Source organism: Myotis lucifugus, unplaced genomic scaffold (genome assembly GCF_000147115.1).
Source record: "Myotis lucifugus unplaced genomic scaffold, Myoluc2.0 scaffold_303, whole genome shotgun sequence".
NCBI lineage: Eukaryota > Metazoa > Chordata > Mammalia > Chiroptera > Vespertilionidae > Myotis > Myotis lucifugus.
Window position 1 is genome coordinate 283,546 of NW_005871351.1, and position 13,366 is coordinate 296,911.

The following is a 13,366-nucleotide window of genomic DNA, read 5'->3' on the forward strand; positions in this document are numbered from 1 at the left end:
CTTAGTGTGCATATGTAGTTCATTTTGAAATATTGAAAAGTAAAATTGAAATATTGTCTTACTCCTTTAATGGGGAATTTGAAGTTGACATATAAAGATCCAGAAATTGTTGACTTAGAGAAAATTGTGTCTTTTAATTTAAAAACAGATACTTTTTATTTTAAAAGTTGAGGGGAAAAAAATAATATAGAGTTTAGGTTTTGTTTGGCATGCCTTAAGAATCTCTTCTGGAAGCCTTCCCAGGTTATTAGGCATGTTCAATTATGTGGAGCCTCTGTATCCTTAGCTAAGGTATGGAAACCAAGACAGACAGAGTTCAATGACCCAGAAGTACAAACATGACCTGTTTTGGCACCAGCCATCATTCACCCCATTCAGAAGCTGAGTGCAAGCTACCTTGGGGACAATGGTGCACTAAGAAGATACCATGGAGAACCGTCCAAAGATTGCCTTTATTTGCAGTGGTTCTCAATCTTCTGGCCCTTTAAATACAGTTCCTCATGTTGTGACCCAACCATAAAATTAATTTCATTGCTACTTCATAACTGTAATGTTGCTACTGTTATGAATCGTAATGTAAATATCTGATATGCAGGATGGTCTTAGGCGACCCCTGTGAAAGGGTCTTTCAACCGCCAAAGGGGTCGCGACCCACAATTTGAGAACCACTGTTTACAGTCTTTCTGGATATCCAGGTAATTGCAAATATGCCTATATTTGAGGAAGCTTAAGTGAAACTTTCTAGAATGAGCATAAGAAAAAAACATCAGACCATCTAGATTGGCACACATTCTACAAGATACTTGGAAAGGACTCCTCAAAACTGCCAAAGCCTTGGAAAACAAGGTGACTCTATTGGAGTCCCAGATATATTACCATTGAAGACTGAAAGAAGCATAAAACGTGAACTTGAAAGTAGCTGTCCCTTCAAGGTTAAGTAAATTGTCCTTAAGAAGCCTTCCCAGAAAATACACAGCATCTAGTTAAGCTCTTTGACTGAGTCTTAACCACATGGCCAAACTTAACTACAATGGAATTTTGGAAGCCTTTTGATTCAATGATAGTGTACCCAGTAAAAAATCAAAATTCTGGCCCTAGCTAGTTTGGCTCAGTGGATAGAGTGTCAGCCTGCGGACTGAAAGGTCTGGGGTTCAATTCCAGTAAGGGCATGCACCAGTTGCAGGCATGTTTCTCTCTGTCTCTTTCCCTCCTTTCTGCTCTCTCTAAAAATCACTGGAAAAATATCCTCGAGTGAGGATTTATAACAACAACAACAAAATCAAAATTTTGTTACTTCAGGAAGAAGGAAGCATGATGTTTAGATTAGACAACTACTGATTTCTGGCATAGGATTCATAAACTGTTTACTTAATGTATCATAAGCAATATGTGTAAATAAACTGTGACGAATAAGAATTATTTTTATGTTGTTCATTAGATTCCACATATGAGTGAGATCATGTGATACTCATCTTTCTCTGACTGGCTTATTTCACTTAGCATAGATCCAGAGACATAGAAACATTAAACAGACTGTCAAACCTCAGAGGGAAGGCAGGGGAGGGTGGAGGCAGGGAAGAGATCAACCAATGAACTCATATGCGTGTAGGCATAACCCATAGACACAGATAGTAGGGTGGGGAAGGCTTGGGGGAGACGGAGGTGGGAGGGGGCAATGGGGGGAAAAAGGAACATATGTAATACTTTCAACAATAAAGATTTATTTTAAAAAGAACTATTTTAATATCATTTTGATTATAAAAATAAAATATATGCATGTAGAAAAATAATTTTTTTTTCTGAAGGAAAGGATCCACAAAGTTACTTGAAAATAATGAGAGAGGAATTCAGTTTTGTATTGAGATTGCCCATTATCTAAATAGTCCTCTTCATGTCTGCTATCAGTCTGGTGCTAAGTATATGGAGCAGGGCCTAGAGTTATAATCTCTTAAGTTAAAATCTCTATATTTTGCTAATCATCACTGTGTACCATAAGGAGATGATCTTGGAAACATTTCCAGACATCCAGCAACTCGGCCACCTCCAATTCCTAGAGTGCAATAACAGGACTGACTGTGACCAATGAAGACCACTCTGTGTTAGCCACACTGGTGAGCATGTCACAAAGCATTGCTGGCTTTGATCCTCTTAACAACATTGTGTGATAAATCACATTGTCATCCACAGTTGATAAATAGCTTACAGAGCTTAAGCAACTTTCCCAGAAATGCACAGCTAGTAAGAGGTAGAGCCAGAATATTGATCAAGATCTGTCAGACTCTGAAGTTGAGCCTCTTAAATACTACCCCACCCTGATGCTTTATAGCTTCTTTTTGTCTTACTTAACTGGATAGTCACTCTCGCCTCAAATAATTGACCAACAAGTTTCAATGTTTCAAGGCAGTTTGGATCTCTAGGGGTCTTGAAATTTCACTTAAGCTTCATAAAAAAATTATTTCAGCTTCTTCTGTTTCCCTGAACTACAGTTATTATTTTTGAGAATTTTTACTTTAAGATGGTTAGCTCTTATATTAAAGAATGTGTGTGGGTATGTGTTCATGTGTGTAAATATGTGATTGGCACAGTCCAGTTCTCAACAGTTACATAAAATAATTATTCCTTTTAATCACCATCAAGAAATGATAACTCAGCATTGCTCCTTGTTATCTATGAAACACTTCCCTAAATCCAACAGTTTCCTTAAAATAATGCATTCTCAATGGCTATTAGAAAATATAAATTATAAAAACTATGCATTTATTTATGGTTAAGAGAATCATGAATTTGTCTTGAATTATTTGTTTAATACATATTTTAGAAAGACAAATAAGCTTGTTCTAGTGCCAATATCCAGGGGTTCTGTTGTGAATCTATTGAAAGTTATTGTTATCTTTTCTTTTTTATTAAAGTCACTCAGGCCACATCCTTTTTAATAATTTAGAAAACACTTTCTGTGATGTCTCTTGGTTTTTCTGGAAAGTGACTTTATATCACTCCATCCCTGTACCCATAAATCCTACCTCAATAAATTTTAAGACCATGGAATCATAGATTTACAAAATGTCCTTTACATATCTTCTAGACAAAATAAACATAAAGATGGAAGTGATTATTTCAGAGCCACACAACCTACTACTGAACAAGTTGTGCATAAAATCCTAATCTTCAAAGAAGTCTAGTGAAATTACTACTAATTAAATGGTTCTCAATATTTTGTGAACCCTGGGAACTCTCGAGTTAGTTAACTGCAAATGTTTGGTACTCATATACCAAGTATTACCTACAGACAGAGTAAAATATGTCCTGCAATAAACATATTTATGCTCCTTAAGTGTTTGTAGAACATGTTATTTTTAATGTTTTTAAATGTTACTAAATTAATACCACATTTTAGCTAAAGTAAGACACTACCAACTCAAGATGCACTATTTTTTGTACCTCTAGAAAAAAAAATGTGACCGATTATAATTTTATGACACCATTGATTGAAAGATGATTGCTAATTTTATAGCTGGTAGAATGTGAGAACTAATATAAATTGTAAAATAGATAAAATAGAGTCCCTGCAGGCATTAGCTCACATCAAGCCCTCTGTTTTCCTTTGGAAAATGTTATTCAACAGATATTAATTATGTCAGATATTGCTTTGCTTACCTGAGAGGTCTACACAAATAAGACATGGGCAAATAATTCAGGACTTTACAATCTTATAAACATCAAAAGTACTTGAGAGTAAGGAGCCTTGAAAACTTATATAAATTTACTGAATATAAATAAATATTTTATTCGTTCACATTTTCCACTGGCATACATCCCACCATTCCAAAGTTGGATGGTCCATAATCTTTCTTACCATCTTGTCTACTATCTCTGCTTTAGTATGGGCTGTCCAAATTCTGGTACTCTAGGGGTCTCTACAGTGTCCATATTGCCTGTCCCAACAAAGCTCTGGACACCTGATCATGCCATAATTTCTTGTTGAGGATGCCATATATTTACCAAAAGTGTCCTGTTTTGCTACACTGTGGTCCTGGAATAAATAAAAATGTGACTAGAAGGACTCCACCTTCCTCCACAGCTGTATCATTTAAAGTGACTCTGAGGAGGCAGCAGGATTCCCTCGCTGAGTGTGTGTGAATAGGAAGCACAGTTCTGGGCAGGCTGATGAATGCAGATAAATTGAGAAAGTCATTGAAATGTTTGTGTTCTGTGCTGCATTCTTAATCTTATTTCATCTACCATCTTACCTTTTTATACGAAAGATGCCAATCACCATTTCCTCAGTAAACAATGCCCCACTCACCTGGCAGTGGATGGGTATACTGCATTTGACAACATTCTATAAAATATTTCTCTCCCTAATCTGCTTACCATTATAGGGTGAACAATAACATGACTAGTAGAATCAGATAAATAGCACTTTGTGGGTTAGCTAGAATTTCTTTGTCAGATTTTGTCAAATTTTCAAGTTTTTCTCCATGGACTGCTAAATAGCTATTGTGTTCAACATTCGCTCAGAAATGTCTTCAGTTGTATCTGGTGGGGAAAAACTGCCCTGGCATCAGTAGGCCAGTGTGACTTCTCTTTAGTGCTTTGTTCCATTCTGCTGCTTTAGACATGAGGTGTGGGCATTTCATGTTCCAAAGGGAAACATATCATTTAGCATCAAACTGCTCATTGGTGAAAAGGGATTTTATCTTTCGTTCAAACATATTATCACTATAATAAACACACAAGCTAGCTATTTTTCGAGACCTCTGGTTCAAGGAGAATATTTAATTGGATAAAGGGGTGGAGAAGATCAGCAGTTGGTCAAAGAGAAGGAAAAAATAGGAAATGATATCAGAATATTAAAAAAAAGAGGAGAGAGAGAGAGAAACAGTAGCACAAAAGATAAACAGAAAAGGGGCAGGTAATCACACACATAAGCTTTGGAGCATACTCACCTGCATGACCTTGCTAGCTTATTTGCCACTTACTGCTTCTGTGACCTTGAACAGACTATTTCATCCTATATTTGCCTTATTGCAAAATATTTGTTCAAATCCCTGTTTGCCTTCCATGTCATTGTGAGAATTCAGTGGTATTTTATGTAAAACCCTTAAGCCAATACCAGCCACAAAGTCACTACTCAGTAAGTGAGAACCCTCTATTTTACTCTCTAGAAAAAAAAGAGCATGAGATTTGCAGTGATAGTTGGGAATGGTAGATTGCCAGACTCCCCCATGTCTGATAGCATTCAGGGTCAACTCCACCTGATGCGGCTAACCCCTGGACCAGTCTGGAATTTCATGATAATGTTTCAACTGCACATTTAGAAGCCAAGCAACAGACTGAATGGCCTGAACTACCCTCCAGTCAACATCCACATGGATGTGTCTCATCATAGCTGATTCCACTGTATGTATGTGCCTGAGCTCATGCAGTTTTGTGGCATTTCATTCTTCATGGACTTGCTGGGAGCTGATTTAAGGTACACACATCAATCAGAGCCTAATCAAGCTCAAAGCCAGCAGCTTCTCAGGGGATGAGACGGGCAACCATTGAGATCAGTTCAATCAGGGTGGCCCTTGGGTTCAGAGGCCCCCGCCTGCAATAAATCTGCAGAGTGCCTTTCAAATTCAATGAGCACTGATGAAGCAGCTGCCCATAGGGAGACCCTGGCTGTACAGTATAAATACATCTGTCCCAGAGCAGCCATAAATAACACTCCCTGCTTTGTATGCATAATTTACACTGAGTTGTAGCTTGGCTGAATTGTAATGACACATTCTAAGGCTACTTTTGTATGTTTTGGCTTCAGGATAAAGAAATATAAAAATGATGACCCTATATGCTATGGCATATGCATGTGTGCATGAAAACACATAACTTTTGTCTATAAATTCAGTTTATTCTGCATAGGACTATTAAATGCAATCATAATAATTTAGATGCTATTTACAGCCACAAGTTTGGATGAGGTCATCTGTAGAGATGAGTGTAGAGACAAAAGAGAGGAGGTCCTCAAAATATCCCTGGGGCACCTTGAGGTCTGGAGATGAGGAGAAGAGGGGAGGAGGCTGAGACGGAGCAGCAAATGTGTAGGGGAAACATGAGAGGCTGGTGTTCCTAAAGCCACGTAGAGAAAGGGATTCAAGAGTACAAGAATGACTTACTGATTCAGAGGCTGCTGAAAGGGCTGGTGAAATGATGACCCCTATTTAACCATTGAGTTGGTAATCTTGACAAGAGTAAGACTAGTATAATGACAAGCTGAAAACACAATTAGATTGCATGGAAGACAGATGTAAAAGAACGAAGGTCAGATAATTCATATAGGTAAATGTATTGAAGGATTTTGCTCTAAAAAGGAAAATAAATGGGGGTTGATGATAATTAAGAGGGAGTACAGAATTATTAGATTTTTCTTTTAAGTTGAGATGGTTAGTTTGTGAGTGTGAGTGTGTATGTGTGTGTGTGTGTGTTTTAGAATATATAGCATATGGATGATAGTTCAGAAGACAGTGACACTTTGTTTTTGTGATTAAAAGAAACAATTATAGGAAAGAAGCCCTTGAGTGGGTAGGAAATAATAATACTGCAGTCTTGTTTGTGTTAGATGTAGGTAAACTCAAAAAGAAAAGAGAAAAAAATGTGTGGCACATTATAGAGGTTTAATAAAGATTGGATGTTATTATTATCTAGGAACTTGCACTTATTATTTAGTCACATTCTAGTAAATTCATTGCAACAGTATTTTCTCATTAGAATGTGAAGTTGTTGAAAATATGTTGAAAAAACTTATAACAGGCATTGGCCATTGTCAATCGCACCTTCCCGCTGCCGGTATTGATTATCTGGAGGAAGAAATGGAGAGAGAACAGCCTGGGACAAAGTGACTCTTGAGCCTAAATATCTCTTGCAAACTGGGTTCCCCAAGGCTTCATTGAAAATTGGTGGTTGGAGGAGTTGGGGGTAAAACTCAGATATTGGAGCACTGAACACATTTCTCCAGAGCCAGACATGCATCTCTGGGACTATTGCCCATTTCAGGAATTGGCCTCTACTTTATGTCTTTTTGTTTGTTGGTTTAATTTGTAGACAGCACTGCCTGAAAAAAGCTCACCCTGCTAGGTAGTGAACTTGACATCATGCTGCTCCATAACGAAGGTCATTGCTGATGGACAAGCAGAGGGTTGTTTGTTAAATTATAGAGGTTTCAAGGACTTTGCATGAACTCTGGCTGTAATTCCAAACTGGTATTTCAGTTAGTCAGAAATGACTGAAAATGGCTTATTCCCTGTTCTTTCTGGCAATTTGCTCTAAGTGCTGATTATTTTGTCAAGCCTTTTGAGCTCAATGCTCTGACTATAATATCTGCAGCCTCTGATGGACTGTGGTTAGGACAGTAAGTGTTGGAAATGAAATGTCTTGTTTATTTAAGAGAAGAGTTGAAAGTGAAACAGGCTTTGCTCTGCTTTGGGGAAGACAGACTAAATGCTAATGAGTCGTAATTGGGAGTCTATTTTAATATGAAAAATCAAGTGCAGATAATCCTACATGCACAGAATGGCAAGGCCAATGAGTTCATTATAAAATTAGAAGGGCCCTTAAAATGAAGCAATCCCTGCTGATATTTTATTCAGGAGTTGTAAGAAGCGTCACATTATAATCCTTTATGCCTCTGTCCTTAGCAAGTATATTATTGGTTCTCAAAGGAGGAAAGTTCTACTTATTAGCACTCTAAAATTTCTGCTCTTGGAAATCTTAAAATAAAATCTAAATTATAATATTTCAAAGAAATTGGACTGGGGGCAAAAAATCCTGACCATTTGTTATAAAGTTTATGAGAACTGATCTGAAATATACTAGTCATATTTTAGACATTAATTTATTTCAAACTTACATGTAAAGTAGTATTTTTTAAAATTTTTCTCTTTATTATTTTTTAAAATGTCTTTATTGTTGAGAGTATTACAGCTGTCACCCTTTTCCCCTCATTGTTCCCCTCCTCCCACCCCACCCAAAGCCTTCACTACACTATTGTCTGTGTCAATGGGTAATGCATATATGCATATAACTTTAGTATATTTTTAATATCAACTCCAAGATGACAGGTGTGACATATTCTGCAAAACTTTACTAAAACAATGCAGGATATCACGGGGCTCATTTATTATGAAGATGTATGTTGATGCAGGACTATTTAATTCCATTTAATAAGTGTTCTTAAGCTCCTTATTATGTACTTAATACTATACCAGGAAGGCACTGGGAGGTAAAGAGAAAAGAAAGAAAAAAATGGTGAGAATTATAAAATAAATATTATGCAATCCATACTTTACTTAAAAGATTCCGAAGCCAACAATCTATTATTGGATAGCTAAAACATGTCCACCATAGAAATAATACCAATAATTCTGCAACCAGAGTATTTTACAAAAACAATAACTATCCTAATAAAAATCCCTAGAGTGTTTAAGATAAGGTTGATTTCTATTCAATAAATACTACAGGAAATATAAGGACTTATCCTTTATGTTGAGCATTTAGAAAGGTGAGGGTCCTTTGATTGAATGGAATATAAGGAAGAACTGAGGTGTGAAGTTATGAAGACTAAGGAAAAATGCACAGAGATCTGGGAGAGCTACACAGTGAATGCTGCCAAGACAGGGCGTGTGATCAAACTAAGCCAAGAAGAAGGATGAGGAATGAAAAGGCCCCCCTCACCCTACTATACTCCTGCTTGCCTTGCTACATTCAACTTTGCCACATGACAATGCAAGGAAAAATCCCTCATGAACCAATGCTACTTTTTCCTAATGTTATCATGTATTAGTTATCAAACTAGGCTTAATAGGTAAGAGGGATTTTTGTTCTCTGCTGGAAGAATGGAGCTTGAATAAAAAGGATAAATTAATCTCAGATATTAAGGGCTAATGATATCATTTCAAAACTAAACTACAGCATTGTCAATATACATAACAACAATTATGTCACCACATGTTAAATACCTATCTGGGTGAATTGGTAAGGAAATAAAACAGGTTTAGGCAGTTAGAGCAACTAAGAATTTTGAATTCCTCCCCTGCCCCGCTCCAGAACTTTCCTTAGGGATGTAGAGAAAGCATGGAATTGAAAATCAGACGCCACAGTGTATAACTAAGAGGGCTATTCTTTTTAAATGTGTGATATTGTCATCTTTGATTGCCCCTTTACTCACTACACTCTCCTCCCCGATAAATCAGTCAACTGAAACAAGTTGCTTTCCAAATTACAATAATATAACACCAACTCCAAAAGTGGTTCTTTAGCATTTCTGTAGCTTCTACCTTCTTCAAAGCATGCATTATGTTGCTGTTCTGTACTCATTATGACATGTTCTTCATGTTTCTGCAAGCCATGTAGTTTAACTCCTTAATTTCAGATTAGAAAATGGCCTTGATTAAAACCATATATTAAAAAAAATAATAGAGGGTCCAAATTGTCTATTAAAAAGTAAAGAAAAAGAGACATTCAATCAGTTCATTTTCATTGATGATTTGATGGTTGGTTTTAAATGAAAAGCACAGGTTACTGAGGCCTTTGGACCGGAAATGGCATTTTTAATAAACAATACTGGCATTTTAGGCTAGTTTCGTGCTTTGGGAAATAGTTCATATTGGAGCATCCTCCAGATATACCTCTGGATATTTAGCAGTTTCAAAAACCTTTGGCTTATTTGCTAAGGAACCAGTAAAAATCACATTCCTTGAGACTCCCTTCTTTGAATGTCTTCTGTCTGATAGGGAGCAAGTTTTATGCTCTCTTCTCAGTTTCTTCCATTCCCTTCTTTGCAGTTCTAAGTTATCTGGTGAATGCTTATTGATTTGAACTGAGTATCTTTCTCTGCAAGCTAGGCATGTGCTGAGGGGTTCCAAAGCACATGAGGATCAGAAAATGCAGAGGAAAAGATTTGACTCAGACCTGTGATTCAAAACCGCATTAACAACTCGTACTTGTTATCACACATTTTTGGCTGATGACTATTCTAATCTTAACTAATGAATAGTTCCAGTCATGCTAATATATGACTCAATGAACAGTGCAAATGACTTAACATGACAATGAAGCTCTGTAACTGCAATTACTGAACCATTTTCCATTCCAGGGGACAAATGGGAATTATTTGGCTAAAACCATTTCAGTCCTAACACACTAATTTTTTTTTAGTTAAATTTTTTAATAAGTCTGTGACAACTTTACCATTTAAAATAGAAAACAAAAACATGAAGAGAGATATGCTAGCTCCTTTTAAAATCACCTGAACATGGATTTTTACTCAATTGAATAACCCGATAGTTTCCAGTGTATAGCTTCTTCAGGGCTCTCTCAATTTTTACTTCTATGAATTATCTCTTGATGGGTAGCAATATTACCACAGATCTAGCAATTAAAAACATACATTTATTATCTCACTGTTTCTACGGTCAGGATTCTAGACATGCTTTAGCTGCAACTTCTGCTTCAGGGTTTCACCAGGAGGTGTGCAAGGGGTCAGCCAGGTCCAGAGTTTCATCTGGCTTTGACTAGGAAAGATCTCTCCCAGGCCTGCATGGTTATTGGCAGCCTAGAGTGGAGTACCTCAGTTTCTTGCTGTTCGCCAGAGGCTACTCTCAGTTCCTGGCCACACGGGCCTCTCCATCATGGCTGCTTGCTCCATCAGAGTCAGCAAAGAACAGTCTCCTAGCAAGAGGGGTGTTTAATCTTATATATTAAAAAAAAATCAGGCAAGTGGCATCCCTCCCCTTTGCTATAATATGTGGATTAAGAGCAAATCACAAGGCAGGCCTGCACTCAAGGGGAGGGGTGTGACACAAGGCACTGGTACCATATGGCAGGGATAATTGGGACTTATTTCACAGTGTTCTGCCACACTTGTCCATGAGTGAGAGTTAGTGTCTCTGATCTGACAGAGCCAAGAAACATGCTGCTTGATTTTCAAAGGGCAACTTTTTAATTTAAAATGTATATCTAGAATTAGATTGCATGAATTGGTACAACTTGGTTGAGAAGGGGGAGAAGGGAAGAAAAATGTAATAGGATTGCCAAGATTTATTTTGCCAGGAATATATAAAAGGAAAGCAAAAGGCTAATCTAATTGTCATTTCAAAAAAACAGAATGAATAAATACCAAAAAAAGAGCAAAACTCTCAGAATAAAGAAGATTCCTTTTTATTAAATGAATATACTTTTATTTATTTTAATTTTTTTTAACTATAGACCAGCCTCTCACCATTTCTAAGTTTGGCATGTGGAAACATGAAATGAGATTGCTTTCTTTTCATAATTTAAGATGTGTAACATGCTTAACTCCTAAAATTGTCTAGATTTACAACTTAGATATGGAACAAAATGAATCTTTTAAATATGAAAGTGAGCAGAGATCATTACAGGAAGCAGATGGGATAGACGACATCAGATGCCAAAAAGAAATGAGCAGTAAGTAGGGCACTCAATTTGGCTGTAAGGTCTTTGGTCATCGACTGTCATCAAGTTTCCTAATGTAGATGACAAGTGTGGATAAGAGAATGTGTGACTCTAACTGAAGAGAGATTATGTTTTTTCCTTGGACTTAAACTCAATCAGAATTTAGCCATTGGGTCTTCTGTGAAGAATTCTTATCTTCCTTATAGTTTTCCAGAATTGTGAGCAATGCTTTTTAAACAGAGAGTTCTCAATATTTAGAGAGGGAGGAATATTTCTTCGGAGGTCTTTCATACCCTTCTTTGTACCCCTTTAAACATTGTAGTCATTGTATTTCACATGGTAGGTACCTGGTGAATATGAGGAAGGAAGGCTAGGTGTACTAGTATAAGCTTTCTCATGATCTTGCCCTATACAAGGCAGAACCTAGAGGCTTTCAATGGAGGTGTAAGCAATAGGAATATTGAGTGGTCTACATGATTATAATTTCTTCTGTCTCTAAAATCTGATAATCTCTTTGAAAATAAACTTTTTGAGGTACAATTGATATACCATATCTTTTAAAGACGATCACACCCTTCTTTGCTCTTAATGCATTATATTGGGTGCTAGAGCATGCTATGCTATTGCCCTACCATAAAGAAAGGAGAAATATTCAGTAATGGAGAGGCCAAGGGAGGGAATGAGAAGCACAAGGTAAAATTTAACATACAGTCAGGCAGACAACAGAAATACAACTAGAAGAGCTCTCCTGTGTAGAAAGCAAAGGGAGAATCACAGAATCAGAGTATTGTAAAGCCAATCACTGGAAAAGACAACAGGAGAATGGAACTCAGTCTCTGAAGAGCCTGGTCTGGAAAGGTATTACAGGGGTGAATTAAAACAAACTTACAGCCTGACCAGTATTGCTCAGTGGTTGAGTCTCCTCCACCAAGAATCAAGAGTTCATGGTTTGATTCCTGGTCAGTGCCCATGATGGGGTTGTGGGCTCGATCCCCATTAGGGGATGTAGTCAATCAGTGATTCTCTCTCATCATTGATGCTTCTATCTCTCTCTCCTCCCTTCCTCTATGACATCAATAAAAACATATTTTCAAATAAACAAATAAATAAATAAACAAACAAATAATGAAAAAGCAAAGCAGAATATTTTAATATCAGTGATTATTTTCCTCTGCCTGAAACTCTTGTAGGGGGAATGGTAGGTTCCAGATGTATCCTTTGATAAGCTCAAATTTTCATGATAGAAATACTTGAGTAAAACATGTAATTTCTACAGGAATTTAGAAGTTAGATTTTGTTGTATTTTTAAATAAGTGGAAGTCAGATTTGTTAAGACTAATAAAAATGTATAAAGACTTGATATTGTAGTCATCATTCATTTCTTTGAAGTTCAAATATGCAAAGAAGTACAGCTAATGGAACATGATCTAGATCAGTAAAATCATCAACATTTACATGTTAACTATCCCAAGAGATTTTTATGCAGAAGAATAATAAAGGTTTAGGAACTGAAGACAGATTTTTTTCCAGAGTTCATGAAAACATGGTCAGGATGTGTAATATTATGCATGGAGGGAGGCTGAAGATATTTTTTAAATGAAAAGTAGAATCAGAGATTCCAACTCAGCAGGGAAAGTAAATTTATTATAAACTTGCAGGACTTGTCTGGCGCAGGTAGTCAAAACATCATACTCTGAGAGACATTGTCTTCGTGAAAATATAGCTTTAAATTAGTCATGAGTTAATTGTTGGTTGCAGGCATCTCAGTAACCAGGGATTCTAGAATTTATTTAAAAAACCACCATTTATTAACTGCTACTTGACTTGATGTTTTTATATGTTTACATGTAAATGGACCTCACTTACACCACTCACAAATAGAATAGTATATCCCACTTAGAGCTGAGTACATAAG